The sequence below is a fragment of the Mustela nivalis genome (genome assembly GCF_964662115.1).
Source record: "Mustela nivalis genome assembly, chromosome: X".
NCBI lineage: Eukaryota > Metazoa > Chordata > Mammalia > Carnivora > Mustelidae > Mustela > Mustela nivalis.
In genome coordinates this window covers 30,606,905-30,633,398 of record NC_139040.1, presented here as the reverse complement: position 1 = coordinate 30,633,398, position 26,494 = coordinate 30,606,905, and the positions used below count along the sequence as shown (strand labels likewise).

Below are 26,494 nucleotides of genomic sequence, written 5' to 3'. Positions count from 1 at the left end.
TGACCACAATTCTTATCCTACAGACTTCCCAACTCTTTGCTCCCCAATAAATCTGCTCTTTGACCTGAGAACCCCTCCATTTTTTCCCAGTTAGTTGGCCCCCACCTGGCCTCACTTTCCTCCTCCCCACTATTCCTTCCTCCTCCTCCTCCTCCCCACCATTCCTTAGTGTGTGCCTAATATGGAGCCCTCATGTAAAGGGGGCAGTCGCTTGAAGTTCCAGTCAGTTCTTGCTGCATCTCAATCTCCTTGTACTCCCTTCTTTGTTTTTTTTTTTAATATTTTATTTATTTATTTGACAGACAGAGATCACAAGTAGACAAAGAGGCAGGCCAGAGAGAGAAAGGGAAGCAGGCCCCACGCTGAGCAGAGAGCCCGATGCGGGGCTCGATCCCAGGACCCTGAGATCATGACCTGAGCTGAAGGCAGAGGCTTTAACCCACTGAGCCACCCAGGTGCCCCACCTTGTACTCCCTTCCTTTCACTGTTCTTCTTTTACTCTTAACACCATACCCCCCTCCTCAATCAATTCAACCCCCAAATTTCTCTGATCCTGTAGCCAAATGGCTGAAGGTACTTGGAGAACACTATACCACTGTATGAATGTGAGCCACAGAAACTTACGATTTTAAATGTTATCTGGTCCCTCACTACCTCTAGTCTATCTTTTTCAGTGGTTTAACTCCCCTATCACATTAAGCTTAGACAAGACAACATAATGCTATAAGGAGATTGCAAATAAATAAATAATCTTAAGAGAGACAGAGAGAGAGATTGATTGCAGGCTTAAAAACCAGAGTCTGAAATCTGATTCCACTCATTAGATGTATGATCTTGAGCAGATTATCTAACTTCCAATCACATCAGGTTTTTCATGAGGAAAATGGAAATACTTCCTACTTTATATATTAAATAAGATTACATATGTAAAACCATTAGTACAGTGCCTTACCCCCAGCAGATGCTCAATCAATGATAGCTATTAATACAAGCTCACATTCAGCAGGAGACTACAAGTACTTCGCCAAGACCCTTGAGTGTTTCTTAGCCCAAGTTCCCCAGAAAGCAGAGAGCAATGGCTGAGGTCCTATTTGATTGAATCATACGAAATTGCTGACATTCAGCTGTTGTGACATTCAGAAACCAAAGGCTTCAGCCTAATCTATTATTAGAGAGTGCAATCCCAGGAAAGCAGTGGGAGAGGTGGCGGGGTGCGGGTGGTATGAAGGAATAAGAGAATCAATACGAAGGTGCACTGGTATCACACTTGAGCTCATGGGGCCATTTCTTGAAAGATCATAAATACATGACTTACAACTCTGATCGGTCGACAAGGAAGATAGAAAGAGAATTTAACAGCTAGCTCTCAGCTTTCATCAGCCAAAGCTTTGCACCGCTGGATCAGGTTAGCTCCTCTATACTGTGCATGGCGTCTGGGCACCCACAGGAAAGCCCCAGGGCACGTGGTGAGATGCTGGTAGATGGCACTGGTCTGAGCTGATCAGAGCCTACTCAGAGAAGGGGCTAGGACACAAGCAGTAGACCAAAGGCCACTGAAACAGACAAGGCCAAGAGGATCTGGACTGGTAAGAGGTGGCTGATACCACACATGAATTCCCTCCATTTCTTTTTACTCTGCACTTTCCTATAACTGTAATTCACTCTTTCTTTCTGTCAGAGGAAAGGATATCCCTCCACTCATTCAGGCCTAAAGCCCACTCCCACTTGTGCTCTCAATCTCTATCCCTCCCACCTCGGACGCTTTACCTTCTTCAACTTCTCCCACTTTCCCGATCCCTTCCCCTCTACCTTTGTACCATCTTTGGGCTTTCCTTAACATCTCCTTCCTTTACTTCACACAGGCTTCCAGCTATTTCCTTCTCTCTTTCCTTTCTTTCTCAGCAAAATATCTTCAATGAACTCCAAAATTACTATCTCTACTTTCTCACCTTAGAACCACATGAACCGATCTCATCGCTGTCCTATAACACATTTGCTGAGGTCACCAACGACATCCATCTGACCAGATCCCTTAGACATGATGCTGGCTCTATCTATCTTGGTTTGGCTGCAGCATTTGGTCCTGTGGATCCCTCCATTCTTACTGAAATTCTTGGTTCAGTTACCACACCACCATTATTTGCTGCTTCTCCTAATTCCTTGGCTGGTCTCTTTCCTCTCAGCCTCTATCTGGTCCTTAAGAGTTGGTGCTCCCAGGAATACTTTCCTCAGCCTCCTTCTTCTCTTGCTCCACACACGCTCCCAGGAGGTCATCATCTAGGCCTCGGATTTCAAGTATGACCATGCGCTGATGGCTTCCAGATTCGTATCTCCAGCCAGAGCTCTCTACACGCTCATCTTGGAAATGCCCACCAAGCAGCTGGATGTAGCCACCAAAGCAAGATACATCCAGCTGCTTGAGGGGCCCCTCGAACTCCACATATTAACACCTGAACTCATTATATTCCCAACCATCTCCACTCTAATCTTGCCCACCGAGTTCAGCTGCAGACCATGCCTGCTATCCTCATTCCACTTTGCATTTCATGCAACAGTCAATGCCTAGGCATCTACTCTAGGCCATACAGTGTTCTGGATGCTTGCTCTGACCTCTTCTGGCTCGCCATACCCCAGCACTTGCTTTTTGTTCCTGGACCCTTCATTTGAGCTACCCTTTAAGTTCCTCTACCAATGAAGGATTTGGGCACTGGAAACACGAGTTTTTCATAGAAAAAAACCCTGGACCCCTGGCAGCACTAAGGTCAGCTGAAGTACCTGCCCCAGGGTAGGACTGTAGTCCAAGGGCCATACTCTCTGCATCACCCAGCTCAGGGCATAGGGGCACGTGCAGTGGGGGTTGGATAGAGAGGAGGCTATCCTTTCCTCTGAGCAAAAAAAAAGAGTGAATTACAGTTATAGGAAAGTGCAGAGTAAAAAGAAATAGAGGGAATTCATGTGTTGTATCAGCCACCTCTTACCAGTCCAGATCTTCTTGGCCTTATCTGTCTCAGTGAACTTTGGTCTACTGCTTGAGGTGGCTCTTTGAACAAGCTATACCTCCTCCTTCCAGGAAGTACTAGGGACTACAGAAAATATGTAGCCAGTAACTTTTACCATACTTCATTCAAAGATTAAATCCTGAAATTCCTAGCCTAACACACACCTTCCATTCCATTCTAAGCCTTCCAGCCATAGACTTCAGTCTTTGTCCGTACTATGTCTGGGACATGGATACAAATAGTTGAATCCCAGGTCACGGTTTGGGCACTTTCAAGTTAAAACTCTTTTACCAGGGCACCTGGGTGGCTCAGTCAGTTAAACATCTGCCTTTGGCTCAGACAGGGTCCTGGGATCGAGCCCCACATAGGGCTCTCTGCCCAGCAGGGAGCCTCCTTCTCCCTCTCCCTCTTCCCCCTCTCCCTCTTCCCCTCCCCGCTGCTCCTGCCTTCACACACTCTCTCTCTCATGCTGTCTCCCTCTCTCAAATAAATACATAAAATCTTTCCCAAAAAAATAGCCCTTGTTACTGGTTCCAACTCTGTTCTGACCTAGATGTCCTGGCTGAATGGCTGACACTCCAAAACAAGTGAGTGAAATGGTTGGTTAGACAAGATCCTGAAGGGCCTTGAACATGAGATTGTGTAGCCAAACTATGGAAAGAACCTAGATGTCCATCAACAGATGAATGGATAAACAAGATATGGTATATATATATATATATATATATATATATATATATATATATGAATACTATGCAGCCATCAAAAGAAATGAAATCTTGTCATTTGCAACAACGTGGATGGAACTAGAGAATATCATGCTTAGCGAAATAAGTTAATTGGAGAAAGACAACTATCATATGATCTCCTGATATAAGGAAGTAGAGATGCAACATGGGGGGTGTGGGGGGTAGGAAAAGAATAAATGAGACAAGATGGGATCGGGAGGGAGACAAACCATAAGGGACTCTTAATCTCACAAAACAAACTGAGGGTTGCTGGGGGGAGGGGGGTCGGGAGAGGAGGGTGGGGTTATGGACATTGGAGAGGGTATGTGCTATGGTGAGTACTGTGAAGTGTGTAAACCTGGCGATTCACAGACCTGTATCCCTGGGAATAAAAATACATTATATGTTTATTAAAAAATTTAAAAAATTAAATAAAAAAAAAGAAAGGAAAAAAAAAAAAACATGAGATTGTGAACCATGGACTTAAACTACTAGGAAGTAAGGAGTCTTTCTTGCAGTTTCTAAGCCAGAAAGCAAGAAGATGAAAACAAAAGCCACGCTTTAGAATCTGGTACAAAGAAACAGTAGCGAAGACTGACTGAGGAGGAAAACTGAATGCAAGGAAATCTATTAGAAAGCTATTTCTGGAATCCAGAAATGAGGTAATCAGCCCAGCCAAGGCAACCACACCTGCCTCATCTCTTCACTCCTAATCCCTTGTCCAACAGAATCTAAATGAGGAACCACAGCCAGCATGAGAGGACAGATGGCTATATTTGGAATAAGTTCAGAGCATCATAATGACCAATAATGATGGACATCGCTACAGGTCGCTCTTTCGATGGTTTGGATTTTTAAAAAGAGGTCCTTTGCCAATTCAACATAAATGTCGAAAGTGTCCCCTTCACTTTGAGCACTAAAATTTCAGGCTATTTACTAGGGCACTGCCAAAAAGAGGATGACTGTCTCCTAAATTGCCCATGCCTTACTTTGCCAATTGTCCTTCATTAGCCTCTCAGTTTCTAATTGAAAACCCTTTTTTAAAAAAATTCTCTAAAGGCTCACACAGCTTTCATAGTTACAGCCCTGAAACAGAGATGTTAATTATACCTCTAGTGCTGACAAAAACTAATATGAAAATGTTTGTAATGACATTTAGCCAATCAACTAGAGTTTTATTTACTCATTTAAGGAAAGACATTTTACTCATTTGTTCCTATATACAACTGACTTCTCATGTGAATCTTACCACCAACAGTCCAGGTCTACTGTAAAAATATAAAATGTGGAGATGGAAAGAGTGTTAAACAATTTTATAGCCAAGGATTATAAGCTTTTATTTTAATAGTTCCTAGGAAACCAGTGTGATAAACTATAAGACTAAGAAGATAATTAGAACTAGGAAAGAAATATCCATAATTCACTAAAACAAAATATCTTGAACTCCCGAGAAAATTTAATAAAGGTATTGAAATATATTATTGTTCCTCAGCTGTAATGTATCTAAAAGTCTCAAAGATATTTTACATTATATGCAACAAATTAGCATGATATTCAATTTAATAACACCATCTACCTAGGAATAGAAAGAATTTTTATTTAAATTTCAAGAAATAAAATAGGCTAGCATATTTTCCTTAATCACTACACTGCAAAATAGAACAATGCTATGCCCAATCCCACAAGACAGGATCATAATCAAATGCCATTTAAAATAAAGATTTGGGGCAACTGGGTGGCTCAGTTGGTTAAGAGTTTGCCTTCAGTTCAGGTCATGATCCCAGGGTCCTGGGATTGATCCCCACATCAGGCTCCTTACTCAGCAAGAAGCCTGCTTCTCCCTCTCCCTCTCCCTCTGCTTTCTGCTCTGCCTACTTGTGCATGCATGCTCTCTCTCTCTCTCTCAAATAAATAAATAAAATTGTTAAAAACAAAAAATAAAATAAAGAGTTATAGTGCTTGCTTTGGCAGCACATATACTAAAATTGGAATAACACAGAGAAGATTAGCACAGCCCCTGCACAAAGATGATATACAAATTCATGAAGCATTCCATATTTTAAAAATAAAGAGTTACAAAAATTGAGTACTTTTACTATTTAATACTAAGTCTTGGATGGTCAGAAAATCAGTTGAATTATGAAAAAATTCAAAAGTAAATCAAAATCCAAGGCAAGACCTATTATTTTTCTGACCATGCTAATGCATATTATTAACTATTTTAAACCTTACTCTTCTTAAATGTAAGGGAAGACACATCTCTGAACATTGAGCCCTGGCATGTCAGTTTCCAAACAGTTTTCTGAGATTTCTTCAATATTAGCTACATACAATTTTATTCTGCCTCTAAGAGGTCAGTGGTTTGGTATGGTCTGAGGTTTTCAACATTGTTTCCAGAGCTTAAAATTTTTAGGTCAACCAAAAGATCTAACAAGTGATACAAGTAGCAGATAAATCCTGTATCTGAGTCTCATGGTAGGCAACTGTTTTTCATGTCGCTGTGTCCACGCTTGCAGAAAAGGAACTCTTAATCCTTTGACTTTCATTTTGGGGTTTAAACAAAGTCAAAATAATAGGTGATGTCAGCATGGACAGAGATACAAAGTGAGATCAGAGGTTGCTTAATAATTATTTGATCTCTATATTTCATCAATCAAAAATATATTCTAAAAAATGTATGGAGGGGCATCTGGCTAACTCAGTCAGTAGAGCATGTGACTCTTGATCTCAGGGTTATGAGTTCTAGTCCCATGTTGGGGGTGGAGCCTACTTCAAAAACAAATGTATGCAGAGGCCAGACTGTGCTTAGTGCTAGAAGGAAATTGAGCTGAACCAGTCACTTCTCCCATTTACCAGTGGGAAAGAAATACAGAGAGAGATCACTACAATATAAAATAAGTGCCATAAAAAGTCTCATTGGTGGGGCGCCTGGGTGGCTCAGTGGGTTAAAGCCTCTGCCTTCAGCTCAGGTCATGATCCCAGGGTCCTGGGATCAAGCCCCACATCAGGCTCTCTGCTCAGCGGGGAGCCTGTTTCCCTTCCTCTCTCTCTGCCTGCCTCTCTGCCTACTTGTGATCTCTGTCTGTCAAATAAATAAATAAAAATCTTAAAAAAAAGTCTCATTGGATTTCAGGGTGGAAGTAAATGACTACTATTTAAAGAATAAGAGGGGTGCCTTGGTGCCTCAGTGGGTTAAGCATCTGCCTTTGGCTCAGGTCACGATCTTGGGATCCTGGAATCAAGCCCCAGGTCAGGCTCTGTGCTCAGCAAGGAGTCTGTTTTTCCCTCTCCCTCTGCTCCTCTCCCAGCTTGTGCTCTCTGTCTCTCAAATAAGTGAAATCTTGTTTTGAAACTTTGTTTTAAAAAAAGAAAGAATCACAAGACAGGGGCACCTGGTTGGCTCAGCTGGAAGAGCATCCAGCTCTTGATCTCAGGGTCATGAGTTTGAGCCCCACCTTGGGTGTAGAGATTCCTGGGGAAAAAAAAAATCTTTGAAAAATAACAAGACATACCCTTGAAAATATAAAAAACCCTCTAGTTCATCAGTAGCCTTTATTCAAGGAATAAACCATGGACATTAAAAGTCCATTAAGGGAGGATGAGAGATTAGCCACTGGCCAGTAGATGAGTATGATTTCAACATCAGCCCCTCATTAGGAGCAAAATCTTCCAGATTGGGCCATCCTGGATGGATAACTTGATATGGAGTATTTTCTGGGTCATCAGAAATGTCCCTCACTTTAAAAAAAATTCTCCCTGGAAACCAACCTCCAGGACTCTTTAGAGATTCCTTACTTTGCTTTAAGTCATTGCATTTCTAGAAAATAAGAGGCAAGTACCTCTAGGAGAAATAGTGCATTAGGTGTAATCAATAGAAACTAGCTTCTTTTGAACATGAAGGGAGATGGGTGAAAATGAATACTTGACACAGACAGGACTTCCTAAACAGCATGGGCAAGCATGGGATCGTGCAGAGCTTTTAAGAAAGCAAAATGACAGCACAAGAGCATTACGCAACTGGACCTAAGGGCGCTTCATGAGAGGAGATGAGGCCACATGCTCGTTTCACAATTTTGCCAAAGGCCATCCTGCTTCCAGACATACAAAACAGAAAAATTACTGCCTAATTGTAACAATTCTACACACCTTTCCTAGAGATAATCTTGGTATTAGAAAAATTTTTATCTTTAGCTCAGTAAGATTGGTCAAGATTAAAATGTAAAAACAAGTGGAGCACCTGGCTGGCTCAGTAGGTAGAGCATGCGACTCTTGATCTCAGAGTTATGAGTTCGAGCCCCACATTCGATGTAGAGATTTCTTGAAAATAAAATCTTAAAAATAAAATGTAACAACACATGAAATTCTGAGTATTGGATTATATTTTTGAGGGGCAAAGGTCTTTCTAAACAGGATGCAAAGCACAAAGCCGTAACATAAAAGACTGATAAGTATGACTCAGAAATAAACAAACCATATAAAGGACTAAAAGAAACACAAAGTCAAAGATAAGAACTAGGACTTAGGTTTAGACTATATGTGCCACTCTTACAACTCAATAAAAAAAATTACCCAATTTTAAAATGGGTAGAGATACTTTCAGTTTCCAAACAGCCACATGAGGAACTTAGAAGTTATAACTCTATCCTAACAATCAAAAAGCCGACCAAACTGAAAAACCAACAACTCTTCCTAGATCCATCAAAGAAGTGAGGTCACAGGGCAAACTGCCGCCCCAACATCAGAAAGACTGCCAGGCAAATACAGAGGCTTGAATACTCCTGGAGCAGGAACCCATAAGCAGAAACCTCCATGGAAACCAGTACCAGTGAAGGAAAACCTGTACTATAACTCACAAATTGCTGGAGGCTCAAGCATAGACAACTCTCAGTGCTTAAAACTCCAGGGTTCCAGCCCGGGTGGCTCAGTGGGATAAGCCTCTGCCTTCAGCTCGGGTCATGATCCTAGGGTCCTGGGATCGAGCCCTGCATTGGTCTCTCTGCTCAGCGGGGAGCCTGCTTCCCTCTCTCTCTCTGCCTGCCTCTCTGCCTACTTGTGATTTCTGTCTGTAAAATAAATAAATAAAATCTTTAAAAAAAAACCAACTCCAGGGTTCCAGTCATAGGGGAGCCCTGATGCTTTTGTGAGTTTTATCCCTAGAAGCTCTAGAAGGTTCTCACAGTGACTATGGAGGAAAGTCCCTCAAGCATCCCTCAGGAGAGGGAAAAAAATAACCATTTTGAAACCTATCAGAGGATTCTGTTCTTAAAAAGGCCTGCTCTCAAAAGAAACTATTTTACCAAAGCCTAAACTACTGGAGTCTTAGCAGAGTCTAACCAACTCCGGGAAAGGGGAAAACCCAACTCCAGACCACTCCAGACATCCTATACTATTTAAAGGGAAATGAAACAGAAGGCCACAGTCTAAGGGCATAGGCTTACCAATCATAGCCCCATAGAACACTTCCCCTCTCCTCACACCTTATCACCACACCACTAAAGTCCTATTTACCAGAGATCCTTTTAACAAATACATCATGTCCACCTTGCAACAGAAAATTACAAGGCATACTAAAAGCAAAACAAAACAAAACCCCCAAAATATGAAGATAGAATAAGCAACAGAACCAAATTCAGATATTGCAGGCATGTTGGACTGAACAGATCAGGATTTAAAACAAGCATGATTGGGGCGCCTGGGTGCCTCAGTTGTTAAGCAGCTAACTTCAGCTCAGGTCATGATCCCAGGGTCCTGGGATTGAGCCCTGCACTGGGCTCTCTGCCCTGCAGTAAGCCTGCTTCTCCCTCTCCTGCTCCTCCTGTTTCTGTTCCTTCCCTCTTTCTCTCTCTGTCAAATAAATAAATAAAATTTTTTAAAAAATAAAATAACTATGATTAAGGCAACTATGATTATGGTAAGGGGCCTAGTGGCAAAGTAGACAATATGCAAAAACAATCAGAGAATGTAAGCAGAAAGATGAAAATTCTAAGAATTGGAAGAAAATGCTAAAAATAAAAAACATCATAGCAGAAGTATAGGATGTCTTTCATGGTTTATTAGTAGACTGGACATAGCTGAAGAAAGATTCTCTGATCTTGATCTCAATAGAAATGTTTTTAGTTTTTTTGTTTTTCTTTGGGGGGATGGGCAGAGAGAGAACCTTAATCAGGCTCCAGCTCAGCAGGGAACTGATGCGGGGCTCAATCTCATGACTCTGAGACCATGATCTGAGCTGAAACCAAGAGTCGGAGTCGGACACTTAACCGACTGAGCCACCCAAGCGCCCCAGTGGAAATTTCTAAAACTGAAAAAGCAAAGGGGGAAAAAAAACAGCTAAAAAAAAAACCTAAGATCCAAGAACTGTGGGACAACTACAAAAGGAGTAACATGTATGACGGGACAGCCAGAAGAACGAGAGAAAGGAACAGGATAAATATTTAAAGCAATAATAACTGAGTATTTGAAACACCAAACCACAGATCCAAGGAAGCTCAGAGTATACCAAGAAGAATAAATGCCCAAAAAAACTATACCTAGGTATATCATATTCACACTGCAGAAAATCAACAATAAAAGAAAAAAATCTTGAAATAAGCCAGAGGAAAAAAACACCTTATCTATAGAGGGGCAAAGGTAAGAATTACATCCAACTTTTCAGAAATCATGAAAGCAAGTGGAGTAAAATATTTAAAGTGTTGGGACAAAAAATCCCACCAACGAAAAATTTTGTACTCTGAAATTATCCTTCATGCACTGTCGTGATGAGCACAGGGTGATGTACGGAAGGGTTGAATCACTATTGCATACGTGAAACTAATACTACACCAAATGTTAACTAACTGGAATTTGAATAAAAACTTATAAAAACTTGGGGTGCCTGGGTGGCTCAGTGGGTTAAAGCCGCATCTCAGGGTCCTGGGATCGAGCCCTGCATCAGGCTCTCTGCTCAGCAGGGAGCCTGCTTCTCCTCCTCTCTCTCTCTCTGCCTGCCTCTCTGCCTACTTGTGATCTCTGTCTGTCAGGTAAATAAACAAAATCTTTTAAAAAAAAAACTTATAAAAACTAAATTTTTAAAATAAAGGAGAAATGAAGATTTTTCTCAAACAAAAATTGAGGGAATTTTTTGCCAGCAGACCTGCCTTGCAAGAAATGTTAGAAGTTCTTCAGAGAGATGGAAAATGATAGAGGTCAGGTCATCACAAAGAAAAGAACAGCATCAGGGCACCTGGGTAGCTCAGTTGGTTAAGCATCTGACTCTTGATCTCAACTCGGGTCTTGATCTCAGGGTTATAAGTTCAAGTCCCACACTGGGCTCCACACTGGGCATGGAGCCTACCTAAAAGAAAAAAAAGGAAAGAACAGCATTGAAGAAGTAAGTGAAGGTAAAATAAAAACGTTTATCTTTCTTATTCTTAATCGATTTAACAGATAATACTTTGTTCAAAGTAATAATAGCAACAATCTATTCAGTTATACATGCAGTTGACCCTTGAATAAGGCAGGGGTTAGGGATGCCAACCTCCAGCCCAGCTGGAAATCCGTACAAATTTGACTCTCCAAACCTTAACCACTAATAACCTACTGTTGACCAGAAGCCTTACTGATATCATAAACAATGAACACATATTTTGTATATGTATTATATACTGCATTAATACAATAAAGTAGGCTAGAGGAAAGAAAATATTATTAAGAAAATCAAAAAGAGCAGATACAGAACTGTACTGTATTTATTGAAAAAAATCTGCATACTTGGGGTGCCTGGGTGGCTCAGTCAGTTAAGCATCCAACTCTCGATTTTGGCTCAGGTCATGATCTCAGGGTCACGGCATTGAGCCGCGCACCAAGCTCCACGCTCAGTGGGAAGTCTGCTTGAGATTCTCTCCCTCTCCCTTTGCCCCTCATCCTATTCACACGCTCTCTCCCTAAAAATAAATAAATAAATTTTTTTTTAAAAATACACATATCTAGGGATGCTTATATATAAATGAAATGAGTGAGAAGCAATGATACAAGGGCAAAAGGAAGGGATTAAAATTATTTTGTTATTGGAAGGTATGCACACTACCTATGAAGTGGTACAGCATTACTTGAAAGTGGACTTAGATAAGTTATAAATGTACACCGCAAACTCTAGGTTAACCACTAAAAAAATACAGCAAGTGTAACTGAGGGGTGCTTGGTTGTCTTAGTTTGTAGAGCGTGCAACTCATGACCTCGGGGTTTTGAGTCTGAGCCCCACCTTAGGTGTGAAAATTACTTAAAAAATAAAAATCTTGAAAAAAATATTAAAGTCACCTGGGTGGCTCATTTGGTTAAGTGTCTGCCTTTGGTCAGGTCATGATCCCAGGGTCCTGCAATCAAGCCGGTGCAGCTCTCTGCTCAGTGGGCAGTCAGCTTTTCATTCTTCCTCTCCCTCCGTCCCTGCCCCCTGTTCATGTTCTCTCTCTCTCTGTCCTAAATAAATAAAATCTTCAAAAAAAATTCTTTGAGAAATAAAACTGATGGGATGCCTGGGTGGCTCAGTGAGTTAAGCATCTGCCTTTTGCTCAGGTTGTGATCCCACAGTCCTGGAACCGGATCCTGCATCAGGCTCCTTGCTCAGCAGGGAGCCTGCTTCTCCCTCTATCTGCCACTCCCCACTGCTTGTGCTCTGTCTCTCTCGCTCTCTGACAAATAAATAAATAAATAAAAGCTTTACTAAAAAAAAAAAAAAAGAAGAAAGCAAGCTAAAATGCTAAGAAAGAAAACAGAATCATGTTAATATTCTCCAATAAAACCAACAAGGCATTAGAAAGTACAGAAGACAAAAGTAGGAACAAATAGAAAACACTAACAAATATGGTGAATGTTAATCCAACTGCGCTTTAAAAGTCAGTGGTCTAAATACACCAATTAAAAGGCAAAGACTATCAAAGGGGATCAAAACACAAGACCCAACTATATGTTGTCTACAAGAAATCCACTTTAAATATAAAGATACATATAGGTTAGAAGTAAAGGAATAGAGAAAGATATATCATATATATGCAAATAATCATACAAAAAGATGCTCAACATCATTTACCATCAGGGAATTGCAAATTAAGATAATGAGAGTCCCCTACACACCTATTAGAATGACCAAAATCCAAAATAATGACAACACCAAATGCTGGGGAGGATGTGGAGCAACAGGAATTCTCATTCATTGCTGCCATAGTCACCTGGATAACAGTTTGGCAGTTTCTTATAAAACTAAACATACTCAGGGCCCCTGGGTGGCTTGGTAGGTTAACTGGCTGCCTAGAGTCCTGGGATCAGGCCCCATGTAGGGCTCTTTGCTCAGCGGGGACCCTGCTTCTCCCTCTCCCTCTGCTGTTCCCCCTGCTTGTGCTCTCTGTCCCTCTCTCTCTATAATAAGTAAATAAGATATTAAAAAAAAAACTAAACATACTCATGCCATGCAAATGAACAGTTGTGCTCTTTGGTATTCACCCAAATGAGTTGAAAACTTATGCCCACACAAAAACCTGCACACAGGGGCACCTGCGTGGCTCAGTCGTTGGGTGGGCATCTGCCTTTGGCTCTGCTGTGGGACGTTGACAGTTGGGGAGGCTGTGCACGCATGGAGAACAGTTCAAATAACAACACAGGGGAAAAATAGATGAATAAAGCATGTGCAGATCCCTGTAGCAGTGATCAAAATGACAGGACCAGTGAATAATTTGTTGACGCTATAAGAAAAAGTATATTTAAGTATCATTAAATGTTAAGGGGTGAACAGATAAAAATACAATACATAGCTTTTCAACCAGCAGAAAAAATAAAGGGAACATAGAAAGATTTATTAATCCACCCAAAGGTTGGAGAGCAGGAGTGGGGTAGGGAGGGGAAGAAGCAAGGAAAAATGGTTGAGAAGTGGAATGAAAACTAAGTGCAAAGATGTGAGCTGCAGAAATACACACACACACATAAATAGACACAATTCACATGAAGTCCAAAAATTCCCAGAAAACCAAACTACTTAATGTTTATAGGTACCTACATGATAAACACAAAATTTGTGACAGCAGTTATCTATGGAGAAAAAGAAGAATAGGCTGAATGAATAATATAAAGAGTACAGAAACACTGAACATGTTCATTTCTATTTTCTAAATCTTTTTTTAAATATTAAAACATAGGGGTGCCTGCGTGGCTCAGTCGGTTAGGCATCTGCCTTCGGCTCAGGTCATGATTCTGGCGTCCTGAGACTGAGTCCCACATCAGGTTCCCTGCTCGGCAGGGAAGCCTGCTTCTCCCTCTCCCTCTCCCCCTGCTTGTGTTCCCTCTCTCGCTGTCTCTCTCCCTCTGTCAAATAGATGAATAAAATCTTTTAAAAAAGCGGGGAGGACCTGGGTGGTGCGGTTGTTAAGTGTCTGCCTTCAGCTCAGCTCATGGTCCCAGGGTCCTGGGATTGAGTCCCGCATCAGGCTCCCTGCTCAGCCAGGAGTCTGTTTCTCCCTCTCCCACTCCCCCCACTGGCATTCCCTCCCTCGCTGTCTCTCTCTGTGTCAAATAAATAAAATCTTAAAAGTAATTATAATAAAATAATAAATAAATAAATAAATATTGAAACATCATATTAAGACTTAATGAAGAGGGGCATGTGGGTAGCTACGTTGGTTGAGTGTCTGCCTCTTGATTTTCGGCTCCGGTTGTGATCGCGGGGTCATGGGATCCAGCCCGTTGTCAGGCTTCCCACTCAGGAGGGAGTCTGCTTCTCTCCCTCCTTCTCCTTCTGCCCTTTTCCCAGCTTGTTCTCTCTTGCTCACTAAAATGGATAAATAAATCTTAAAAAAAAAAAAAGATGAAGCTAGGTGGTGCGTTACCCAGGTATTCATTATTTTACTTCCTATTCTTGTCTCCATGTTTGAAATAATTCCTATTTTAAAAAGTAAGTTAAAAAAAAGGAGGGCAAGGCATAAAAATTCATGTATATGTACATATTTTATATGAATACTTAAAGTAATGTGGATGTTGGGATAAGCACACAAAAAATGCACCCTCAACTGTTAAGAGGGTGCATTGCAATCTAGAGCACACAAAAAATGCACCCTCAACTGTTAAGAGGGTGCATTGCAATCTAGAGGATTGCATTGCAACCTACTTTCAATATCTGTTATATATTGTAATTTTTTGTTTCATTTTACAATAAGCAGGCATTACGATGGTAAACAGTAACAATAGTTGTTGTTATTTTTTTTAAGAAGTAGGGACAATATGGGGTGCCTGGGTGGTTCAGTGGGTTAAGCCTCTGCGTTCAGCTCAGCTCACGATCTCAGGGTCTGGGGATGGAGCCCCACATCGGGCGCTCTGCTCAGCAGGGAGCCTGCTTCCCCCACCCAACTCTGCCTGCCTCTCTGCCTGCTTGTGATCTCTGTCAAATAAATAAATAAAATCTTAAAAATTAAAAAGAAATAGGGACAATAAAAAAGAAATTAAGGGAGTCTGAACACAACTTTAGTCTTCTTTTGGAAAACTCAAAGTAACAACAGTTAAGACAAAAGGGGGAAAAAAAAAACTTCCAGAGAAATGCTATTTCCGAGTAAATGCCCTCTGAATGTATTGTCAAAATGCTGGGAGAAGCAATAAACAAATCAGTGCAAAATGTAGATATTTTCTTGTATTCTTGCTCAGCATTTCCATTATTACAAGGGGCAAATATGAAAGAAGAAAATGTCACAATTTTGATGAAAGGGGTGCCTATGCTATCCTATGGCAGCTGGTCTTGAAGATTAGGCCATTCTTGGGCCATAATCGGATAATGCTGGCCTTGCTGATTTGAAGTAGAAGGCTAATCTCGGCAGTTTACGGTGACAAGGAAACTGTTAAGATTGCTGGCACGGTAACAGGAAAAGAAAAAAACAAAATGTAATGAAATAGTGGCAGCTATCATTCATTGCACATTGGGTTTCAAGTATGTTTATATTCCATATAAATATTGTATATTTGCAAGTATAAAAGTCTTAGCATAGATCATGAACATATTGTATCACGAATACAGTGACATGCAATCACAAAGACTACATACTATGATTCCATTATATGGTATGTCCAGAATTGGCAAATATATACAGATATTAGTATTTGCCTAAACCTGATGACCTTAGAGAGAAATTAGGAATGACCACTAATGACCACAGTGTTTCTTCTGGGGGTGTGTCCTGAAAATTGTCCTTTGTGTCTTAAATGTCTCCAAAAATTGATTGTGGCACTGGCTGTAGATCTCTGTGAACACACTGAAACTATTATAGTGTACACTTTGGATACATTTGGAAACACAATACAATGGATGAATTGTACTGTGAACCACATCTCATGAAAACTGTTCTTTGTTTGTTTTAAAGATTTTATTTACTTAGTGGGTGCCTGGGTGGCTCAGTGGGTTAAAGTCTCTGCCTTTAGCACAGGTCATGATCTCAAGGTCCTGGAATCGAGCCCCACATCAGGCTCTCTGCTCATCAGGGAGCCTGCTTCCCCCTCTCTTTCTCTGCCTGCCTCTCTGCCTACTTGTAATCTCTCTCTGTCAAATAAATAAATAAAATCTTTTTTTAAAAAAGACTTTTTAAAGGGCGCCTGGGTGGCTCAGTGGGTTAAAAAAGATTTTTTAAAAAAAGATTTTTAAAATCTTTAAATCTTTAAAAAAACATTATATTTTAAAAAATCTTTTTTAAAAAAAGATTTTATTTATTTAGTAAAAAGAGAGAGCGCACAAGCAGGGGGAGCAGCAGAGGGAGAGGGAGAAGCAGGCTCCCTGCCAAGCAGGGAGCCTGATGCGGACTCAATCCCAGGATCCTGGGATCATGAGCTGAGCCAAAGACAGAAGCCCACCCAACTGAGCCACCCAAGCACTCCATGAAAACTATTTTTAAAACACCATTTTATAGACATAGATAAAAATAACAAAATTAAAAAGAGAGAAGTATGCATAGAGATGAAATCAAAAGAATTACTATATAATAATTTACTCAATTCTATACAAATAAATTTGAAAACTTATGTGAAATGGATAATTTCCTAGGAAAATTTGAATCACCAAAATTAGCCCAATAAGAGATGAAAAATAAACTAATTACTATGAAAGAAACTGGAAATGTTGTTAATGGATACCCTAACAATCGAGGAAGCCCAGAAGTATCAGGTAAATTTGACCAAATCTTCAAGTACTGAATAACTCTGATAGGATTGTTTCACGGCAGGGAAGAATCCAAATTACCTTCTTCAAATTTCAAGGAAAGCTTGAGCTAAATCTCATTTATGAGTAACAAGGCAAACAGATTATGCCAGATGTAAACAAATTACATAGCCTATTGAAAGAATTATACCACCAATCACCAAGTGGTCTATTTATGAAAGTAAAAAATATTAATGTCAGGAAATCCATTAATATAATTCACTATATTCATAGATCAGGGAGGAAAAATAATACGATCATCTTCATAGATGCCAAAATGTATCTGATAAAATTCAACATTGACTGTGTATTTCAAATGCTCTTAATAAACTCGGGATAGATAGTTAAGCAACCTGTTGCTTAACATGGTATTTAAAACCTTTGGATACTGATACATAAACAGAAAGACAGACATAGCAACAGAACAGAATATAGTCCAGAAATAGAGACAAACATATATGGGACTTTAGGAATAAAAGCCACATTTCCAATCAGTGGAGGAAACACTAATATTCAACAAATGGCATAGTAACAACTGGCTGGGCCTACACTAGATCCCTACTACATTCCTTGTACCAAAATAAATTACAGATGGGATTAGTTCTGAAGAAACTAAAATATATTAGGAAAAATTAACGGGCTATGCTTATCACTTTGGAATAAGAAGAGTCCATTTAAACAAAGCACAAATTCAAAAGCCCTAAGGAAAATTTTCATATACTTGACATCAATAAAAATTAAAATTCTCTGCAGGAAAAAACACTCCTTACCTCACAATGGTTCCAGATGGATCAAAGATTTAAACATTTTTTAAAAATCATTAAAAAAATAGACAGTTTCTTAAAAATAATCCCAAAGTGGGGAAGAAGTTTCAACAGTGCATAAAATCTAGAAGCCATAAAGAAAATACTGAACAATTTGCATGCATAAAAATTTAAAAGGTCTGCCTAGAAAAAAACACTATAACCAAACTTAAGACAGGCTTGACAAATATTAGCAATTCATATCACACACATCACTAGTTTCCTTAATATATAAAGAAGCCCTACAACTCAAAAAGGAAAAGATCAATAAAGAGACAAAGGATATGGACTGACAGTTCACAAAAAAGAAAATTGCTTTTAGAATGTCAAAATCACTAGAGCTCACTCATTAAAAAGACACACGCTTACAGTGAGATACCATTTTCACCTATTAAGTTGTGAAAGATCTGAAGTCTTAATAACACTATTTTTTATGAGGGAGTAAGAAAAATAGGCACTCTTAAATATCTTTTCTTTTTAAGATTTTATTTATTTGAGAGGAGAGAGAGAGAAAGAGAGAGCACGAGCAGGGGGAAGGGGCAGAGAGAGAGGAAGAGGGACAACCAGACTCTCTGCTGAGCACAGGGCTCCATCCCAGGACTTCAAGGTCACGACCTGAGCTGAAGTTGGACACTTGACCAACTGAGCTACCCAGGCGCCCCACCCTTTTATTTCTGATGGCAGTGTAAATTGGTGCAACCAGCGTAAAGAACAATTTAGCAATACCTAGGAAGATTTAAAATAATTGACCTGGCAATTATATTTCAGGGAATTTATACTACTGTTATATTCTGACATTTATGAAATGACATATGTAGGGGGTTATTTACTGTAGCACTGTTCGCAACAGTAAGAGTTGGAAACAACCAAATGCCCATCAAATAGAGGACAGTATAAATAAAAGATGAGGGTACCTGGCTGGCTCAGTCAGTAGAGCATGGAATTCTTGATCTCAGTGCCATGAGCTCATGCCCCACATCAGGCATAGAGCTGACCTAAAGAATAAAATAATAATAATAAATATATACGGGGCCTGGGTGGTTCATTTGGTTAAGCATCCAACTCTTAATCTCAGCTCAGTCATCATCTGGGGTCAGCGTAGGTCATGATCTAGGGGTCCTGGGATCGAGCCCTGCATTGGGTTCCCTGCTCAGCAGGCAGTCTGCTTGAGATTCTTTATCTTCCTCTCCTTCCACCCCTTCCCCTGCACTCATTCTCTCACTCTCTAGAATAAATAAATCTTCAAAAAATTTTTTAAAAAAAGATCTATATGATTATATACACGATCTCTAGAGGACACATAAAAAATGGTAGAAGTGGCTATTTCTGAGGCAGGAAACTGATGGACTAGGGTTCAGTGATTACAAAGAGATTTACTTCCTTTAGAATACATTTATCAAAATATTCCTTGAGTTTTTTACTATGTCCATAATTTACCTATTTTTGAAACTATTTTTATGTATTTAATAACCAATGAGAAATTGACATGTGCCTGGGGGGACCTGGATGGCTCAGTGGTTAAGCATCTGACTCTTAATTTTGGCTCAAGTTGATTTCAGCTCAGATCATGATCTCAAGGTCTTGAGATTGAGCCCCCTGCTGGGCTCCACCCTCAGCAGGGTGTCTGCTTCTCTCTCCCCCCTCCCACGTGCGCATGCGCGCGCATCTGTGCCTCCTCTGCCTACCCTCCCAACAGGCTCTTTCTCTCTCTCTCAAAAAAAAAAAAAAGAAAGAAAGAAAAAAGAAACCGGCATGTGCCAAACACTATCAGCTTTCTAAATATTAATTTCAGGTATTTTCCATAACAACCCTATGACGTAGGTACTATTATTGTCTCCACAGATGATAAACCCCAGGCACATAGGGTCACATTATGACTTCCATGGGCCCTAGATAGCATAAATAAATACTGAAAATTATATTTTAAATATGTTTTTATATATAACAAATATAAATCAGGCTGGATTCATTATTATATACTCATTAGTTTTATAGTCTTTTTTTTACTTCTGTTTTTTTAAAAGATTTATTATTTGAGAGGGAGAAAGCAGGTGCAAATGAATACATAAGCCGGCGAGGGGCAGAAGGAGAGGGAGACAGAGAATCTCCAGCAGATTTCCCACTGAGCTCACATGGAGCCTCATGCGGGGCTCGATCCCAGGACCCTGAGATCATGACCTGAACTGAAATCAAGAGTCAGATTTTTAACCAGATGAGCCACCCAGGCACCCGTGCTTCTGATTTTAAAAGAATTAAAACATTTCATAGGCTCCTAAAGGTATAACAAATCCTAGGCAAGGTGTCTCCTGCAGGCAACAGAAAAGTTAAGTAATTTGCCCAAGGTCACAGAGCCAATAAGTGGTAAATCTGGAATCTGAATCCAGGTAGTGTGGTTTCAGAATCTGTGCTTTTAATCTGTACATTAGATAAATAAAGCAAATCACAGGGGGGAAATGTATAGATAGATAGATAGAGAGAGAGAGAGACAGACATGGAATTATCTCAAGACAAATCAAATGAAAAAAATCATGGAGGAAAATAGTGTACATATTATGTTTTGTAAAAAGAAGGTTTCTACATACGCACTATATCTGGAAGAATTTTTTTTTTTTTTAAGAGAGAGAGTGCACAAGCAGAGGAGGGAAGAGAGAGGAGAGGGACAGCAGACTCCCCGTTGAGCACAGAACCGGAATTGGGACTCTAACTCAGGACCCTAATATGGTGATCTGAGCCCAAGTCAGCTGCTTAACAGACTGAGCCATCCAGGCACCCATGGAAGAATGCATTTTAAATGTCTGGAGAAAAGGACTGGGGAACTGGGGGCTCAAGGAACTTACTTTTTCACTGTATGTCCCTTTGCACTATTGGATTTTTTTAAAACCATAAGCATATATTTACCAATGAGGAAACTGAGGCTCAAACAAGGTTAAGTAACTTGCCCAAAGCTACACAGGTGGTAATGAAACTAACTGTATAGAAGTATGAACCATTCAGCCAATCAATAAGACAGAGCTATTTCTAAGTATAGACCTTTGAACGTATCCCTGTTAAATTTCATCATTTGTATCCATAGGACCAGTTGGCCAAGCTCTCTTTGAGTCATGATTCTGGATCCATTTCATTCATCTTTATGATACCCTTAAATCTGGCAAGCATGCTTTTCAAGTTTCCACCCACATTATTGATGAAAATGTTTAACACATGACAAGGCTTTAGCAGAGCTCTGCTGGTGAAGCTAGGATCCCTCCAGGATCTCATCAATCCATCTCTTTGGGTAATGAGCTGGCTACCAGTCCAAATGAGTGAGCCATCTATCAATTCCACTCACATCCCCCCATTTCCCCGTGCTCAAAGGTTATCTGAAGAGCCAAACATTTTACTGCAAAGTGTCCACAGCCTTCCTTTGCTCAGTGAGCTATTCTGAAACCTCTTCTACAGTGGTAAATGATTGGTTTCCTTATTATGTTCTGCAGGCTTCTGAAGTTTACAACCTAGCCAATCCCCCGGAACTCAGACGGTTTCAGGAAGACTGATCTCCACCCCCAAATTTCTCATAATACATTTGAACAGAACATTTTAAAAAGCAGAGATATACAACTGTTTTCCCACTGGAATCAGCCCACTGCCACCCAAAATAACCCAGACAACTGAACACAACAGCTGGCAAAAGGACAGCCGTCTCTAGTCATGGGGGGAAGGGAGTGAAATGCACGCTAGGGAAGAAGCGCTCTTTGCAACAAACCCTTGCTCTATTTCTAGCTAAAACACACAGGCTGTAGTCAAAGTGTTGAGGAAGACCATAGTTTCTGCCTTCCCCTGTCATCACACACCATGGCATTGAATGGACATGGGTAACCTTCATAGAACACAACTGCTACGTTTCTGGTAAGTTTACTGCAAAGCAGAATTTAAGGAATTCATTTTTTTCCTTGACTTGCCCACCACATTGGAGCCATACTGCCCTGCAAAGAATTTGGTTTCCTGACTATTAAAAAAAATGATACACATGCAGCAGAATTTTCAATTACATATTTTAGAGAAAAACAACGTGATTAACACTAAAATAATAAGTAACATGGTTTACTCAAAATGTCACAGAGTAGGATGACTAAGAGCAAAAGCACTGTAAAATGTCAAATTCCAGTCATAGGATGACTTAGCTAATATTGCCTCATATGTTTTTCCGCTATGAGAGCTCAGTTTTGTGCCATTGCTAATGCTTTCCCCATTTTAGATCTGCCATTCCCCTTCTCAGACCGCTTCATCAGATTAAGTCTGTATCATTTGTTAAACAATTCGCTTAAGGGGTGCCTGGGTGGCTCAGTTGGATAGGTATCTGCCTTCGGCTCCGGCTGTGGCCTCGGGGTCCTGGGATCGAGTCATTGGGCTCCCTGCTCAGCGGGGAGTCTGCCTCTCCCTCTGCCCCACACCCCCGCCTTGTGCGCAAGCACATGAGTGCATACACACACACTCTCTCAAATAAATAAATAAAATCTTTTTTAAAAAATCTATTTGATGGGAATCTGGGTGGCTCAGTGGGTTAAAGCGTCTGCCTTTGGCTCAGGTCATGATCCAGAATCATGACTCAAAAAGAGCTTGGCCAACTGGTCCTACGAATACAAATGATGAAATTTAACAGGGTTCCGGGATCCAGCCCCAATTCGGGCTTCATGCTTAGCAGGAAATCTGCTTCTCCTTCTACCCCTCTCCCACAACTTGTGCTCTCTCTCTCATTCTCTGTCTGAAATAAAATATTTTTAAAAACATTATTCGCTTTGATGGAAAATAACAATGTATAAAGTAGGTCTGTTTAGGGACACCTAGGTGGCTCAGTCGGTTAAGCATCTGCCTTCCAGTGGGGTCATGATCCCAAGGTCTTGGGATGGAGTCCCACAGAAGCCTGCTTCTGCTTCTCCCTCTGCCTGCTATTCCCCTTGCTTGTGCTCTCTCTCTCTGACAAGAAAATGAAATCATTTTCAAAAATTAAATAAATAAAATAAGAATTTTTTTAAAAAACTAAAGTAGATCTGTTTAAATATGCAGTTGACTGGCAGCTGCTTAATGTCCCAAAAATTATGAGTAAACTAAACTGTGACTCTACTATTCCCAATCTAATGGTTAAAATGGTTGTATTGCTCACTGAGCCATGTTAATGTATCAAAACAGTGGCCATTGAGACACAAAATGCTGATCAAAGTAACTCTTTGCTGTCTTTTATCATTCCAGAATAGAGCAAGGAAAGCTAACTTTACTGAGCATTCACTATATACTATATCCTAAATACCATGTGAAGTGTTTAATGTGCATTTTCATATTTAAGGCTGATAACAACCCTACAAAATAGAAAGCATTGCTTTCCCCATTTCACAGAAGAAACTGAGGCACAGAGGGGCTAAGCAATTTGACAAAGATCACATGGGAGGTAGCAGAATCTCGTATGAAGCCACATTAATTTCAGAGCCTAAACTCAGCCACTACCCTAGGAAAAGAATGGGGCCTTTCTTCCTTTCTTTCTTTTTTTGAAGATCTCATTTTTAAGTAATCTCTACACCGACTCAAACTCACAACCCTGAGACCAAGAGTCGCACACTCTACCAACTGAGCCAGCCATGCATCTCCAAATTGGGCACATTTGTTGATGATGGATGGGGGGGAATAGATATAAAAGCAGCAACTTTGTTGTTTTTTTTAAACAATGAGGTTGTAAAAAAAAAAATACGTGCACAAAAATGAGGTTGCTGTTTGTATTTACTAAATGAATTTCTTGATTTCGGTGTTTCTCTAAATCCATGAATGACAAATGAGAGACACCTATCTACTTCAGTTGGACTCTGTACACTTACCAGGAACCCATTAATTAGTTCAGTGCTCTTGATTCAACTCTCTTAAAGGGAACCCTCCTGCACTGTTGGTGGGGTGCGAACTGGTGCAGCCACTCTGGATAACAGCATGGAGGTTCCTCAAGATGGTAAAAATAGTTACCCTATGACCCAGAAAGATATTTACCCCAAAGATACAAATGTAGTGATCCGAAGGGGCACAGGCACCCCAATGTTTATAGCAGCAATGTCCACAATAGCCAAACTATGTAAAGAGCCTAGATGCCCATCGACAGATGAATGGATAAAGAAGATGTGGTACATATACGCAATGGAATACTATGCAACCATCAAAAAAGAAAGCTTGCCATTTGCAACTATGTGGATGGAACTAGAGGGCATTATGCTAAGCAAAATAAGTCAATCAGAGAAAGACAATTATATGATCTCACTGATATGGACAATTTGACAAACAAGGCAGAGGATAACAGGGGAAGAGAGGAAAAAATGAAATAAGACGAAACCAGAGAGGGAGATAAACCATAAGAGACTCTTAATCTCAGGAAATAAACTGAGGTTTGCTGGAGGGGAGGGGGCTAGGAGGGATAGGGTGGCTGGATGATGGACATTGGGGAAGGTATGTGCTATGGTGGTCACTGTGAATTATGGAAGACTGGAGAATCACAGACCTGTACTCCTGAAACAAATAATACATTATATGTTAATAAAATTAACAAACAAAAAAGACTGAATTCTCTTTTGCATATAAATTATTGAAAATCCCAATGTGGGGCTCGTTTCCAGGACCTCGGGACCATGACCTGAGCTGAAGGCAGATGCTTAACTGACTAAGCCACCCAGGCATCCCTAACATTGATATTTTACATTATTGTTTTATAGTTAAACAGTCATATTAGAAAATAAGGATTCTAAAACAATGATCCTCTGTTTTAAGTGTACTTAAAATATATATATATACTAAATATATATATACCAACCAGGGCACCAGGATGGCTCAGTCTGACTCTTGATTTTAGCTCAGATCCTGCTCTCAGGGTGGTGAGATCGAGCCCTGCATTGGACTCCACACTGGACATGGAGCCTATTTAAGATTCTCTCTCTCCCTCTCCCCCTCCCCTTCTCTCCCTCTCCAAAAAAAAAAAAAAAGAAGAAGAATAAACATACACACACACACAGACACACACACACACTAACCAAATGAGCTGCACCCCGACCTCTGAATTATACACAGGTCCTTCTCCCAACCCTCTATAACCTCTCTTCTCTATAAAGTCTCTCACAGTCCCTCTTGAGTAACAACTGCCTGATTATCACAAAACCAGTCCTACATCTTTTCCCCTGAAATATGTGCAAATTACCAATCTTTCACTCTCACTCTAAAATAAATCTCCTGTCCACATCCCAAATCAGTTACTGCTTTTATGCTGTGTCTCTTGATTTAGGAGAGGTAACAATTATTATTATTTCTAGTATTAGTCATGGTTTCCAGAGAAGAGCAAGGCTATAATTCATGCTTTATTGCAACTGGTAAATCGGGCAAGTGAAAAACAGCAGAAGCCCATAATTTAAATCCTCTTTAAGTTCTTAATCTAAGCCTCTGACATTTGAATTAGGAACAATAATATATGGTTAAAATTAAACCATGAAGCAAGCCTATATAAATTACTATAAAATCTAATTCTATCACCCAGAATCTCATAAATTAAGATGTGAGATTAAAACTCTGCTCTTAATTCTTAGTATTATGCCTTAATACTGCAATATATAACATGTTAAATAGATGTATGTTTTGGTTTCATTTAAATTGCCTGTTATATAGAGTAAGGCCTTTTGATCTTAACTAAAAACCAGTAATTTGTGGCTGACAAGTTATTCCTCTGAAAACATATTTTTCCAATTAATGAAATTCCAGAAAGCATTTTTATATCATTAATTCTACACTCCACTTATTCTCAGTAACAGAAATTATATCCTCTTTTCTCTTAATTGTGATTTAAGTCTAGACACTTTTTCTCATCCCCTACTGTTTCCCTTTGATGCTGGTTTTCTAAGAATCAGCTAAGATTAGCTAAATTGCATGAGACTGGAAATATAGCTTACAAAAAGAAAAACTACCACACTACTTCGGAGGGTGCAAGGGTAGGTGGTCTTTGATGCTGTGTCCCCAGATTTTTTTTCTTTTTTTTTAAATATTTTATTTATTTATTTGACAGAAATCACAAGTAGGCAGAGAGGCAGGCAGAGAGAGAGGGAAGCGGGCTCCCTGCTGAGCAGAGAGCCTGATACAGGGCTCAACCCCAGGACCCTGAGATCATGACCTGAGCTGAAGACAGAGGCTTAACCCACTGAGCCACCCAGACACCCTCTGTGCTCTGTGTCCCCAGATTACGTATGAATGGCCACCGCATTGGGGTGGCAGTCACCATTTCCCCTTAGTTCTATTGCAGGCCACTCTCCCTCTCTTACTAGTTCCTTCTTGTCCTGGGGTTAGTAGTACCTCTTCCATTTAGCCCTGGTCCCATCTTGCCTAAGTGCTGACAGACAAATGGACACCTAAAAAAGAAAGGTATGCCACTAACGTTCCTCGAATCCTTTTTGGTGCCAGGCGCTGGGCCAAGCATTTTTACATGTCCCGCCACTTAATTCTATTATCAGCCCTGCAAAACTGGAGTTATTATCCCCGTTGGACAGGTGATACCCACGGGGTAAACTATCAGCTTCGCACACCAGAGCAGAGAGGCCTGATCTGAATTGCAATGAAGTGTGTCACTCCCAATTGTTCTGCAGCTAGTAGGAGAGACATTGCTAGTTTCATGAGTGCCTTGGGCCCGCGGTATCTAGAACCAGGCTTCCTCCCTTTGTGCCCACAAAGCCAAGCTCAAGGGAGTATAATCTGTGCAATCACAGGGAGCTCACACTCACAAGGGCC

General features: G+C 40.3%; 1 long non-coding RNA gene across 1 annotated transcript in view; it reads right to left on the bottom strand.

Moving 5' to 3' along the window:
- LOC309855761 overlaps positions 1-26,494 on the bottom strand; it is a 106,070-nt gene that overhangs the window by 37,456 nt on the left and 42,120 nt on the right. Inside the window, exon 3 of the long non-coding RNA XR_014306979.1 lies at positions 13,752-13,783. This is a non-coding gene — a long non-coding RNA (uncharacterized lncRNA). The remainder of the gene's footprint in view (positions 1-13,751; positions 13,784-26,494) is intronic.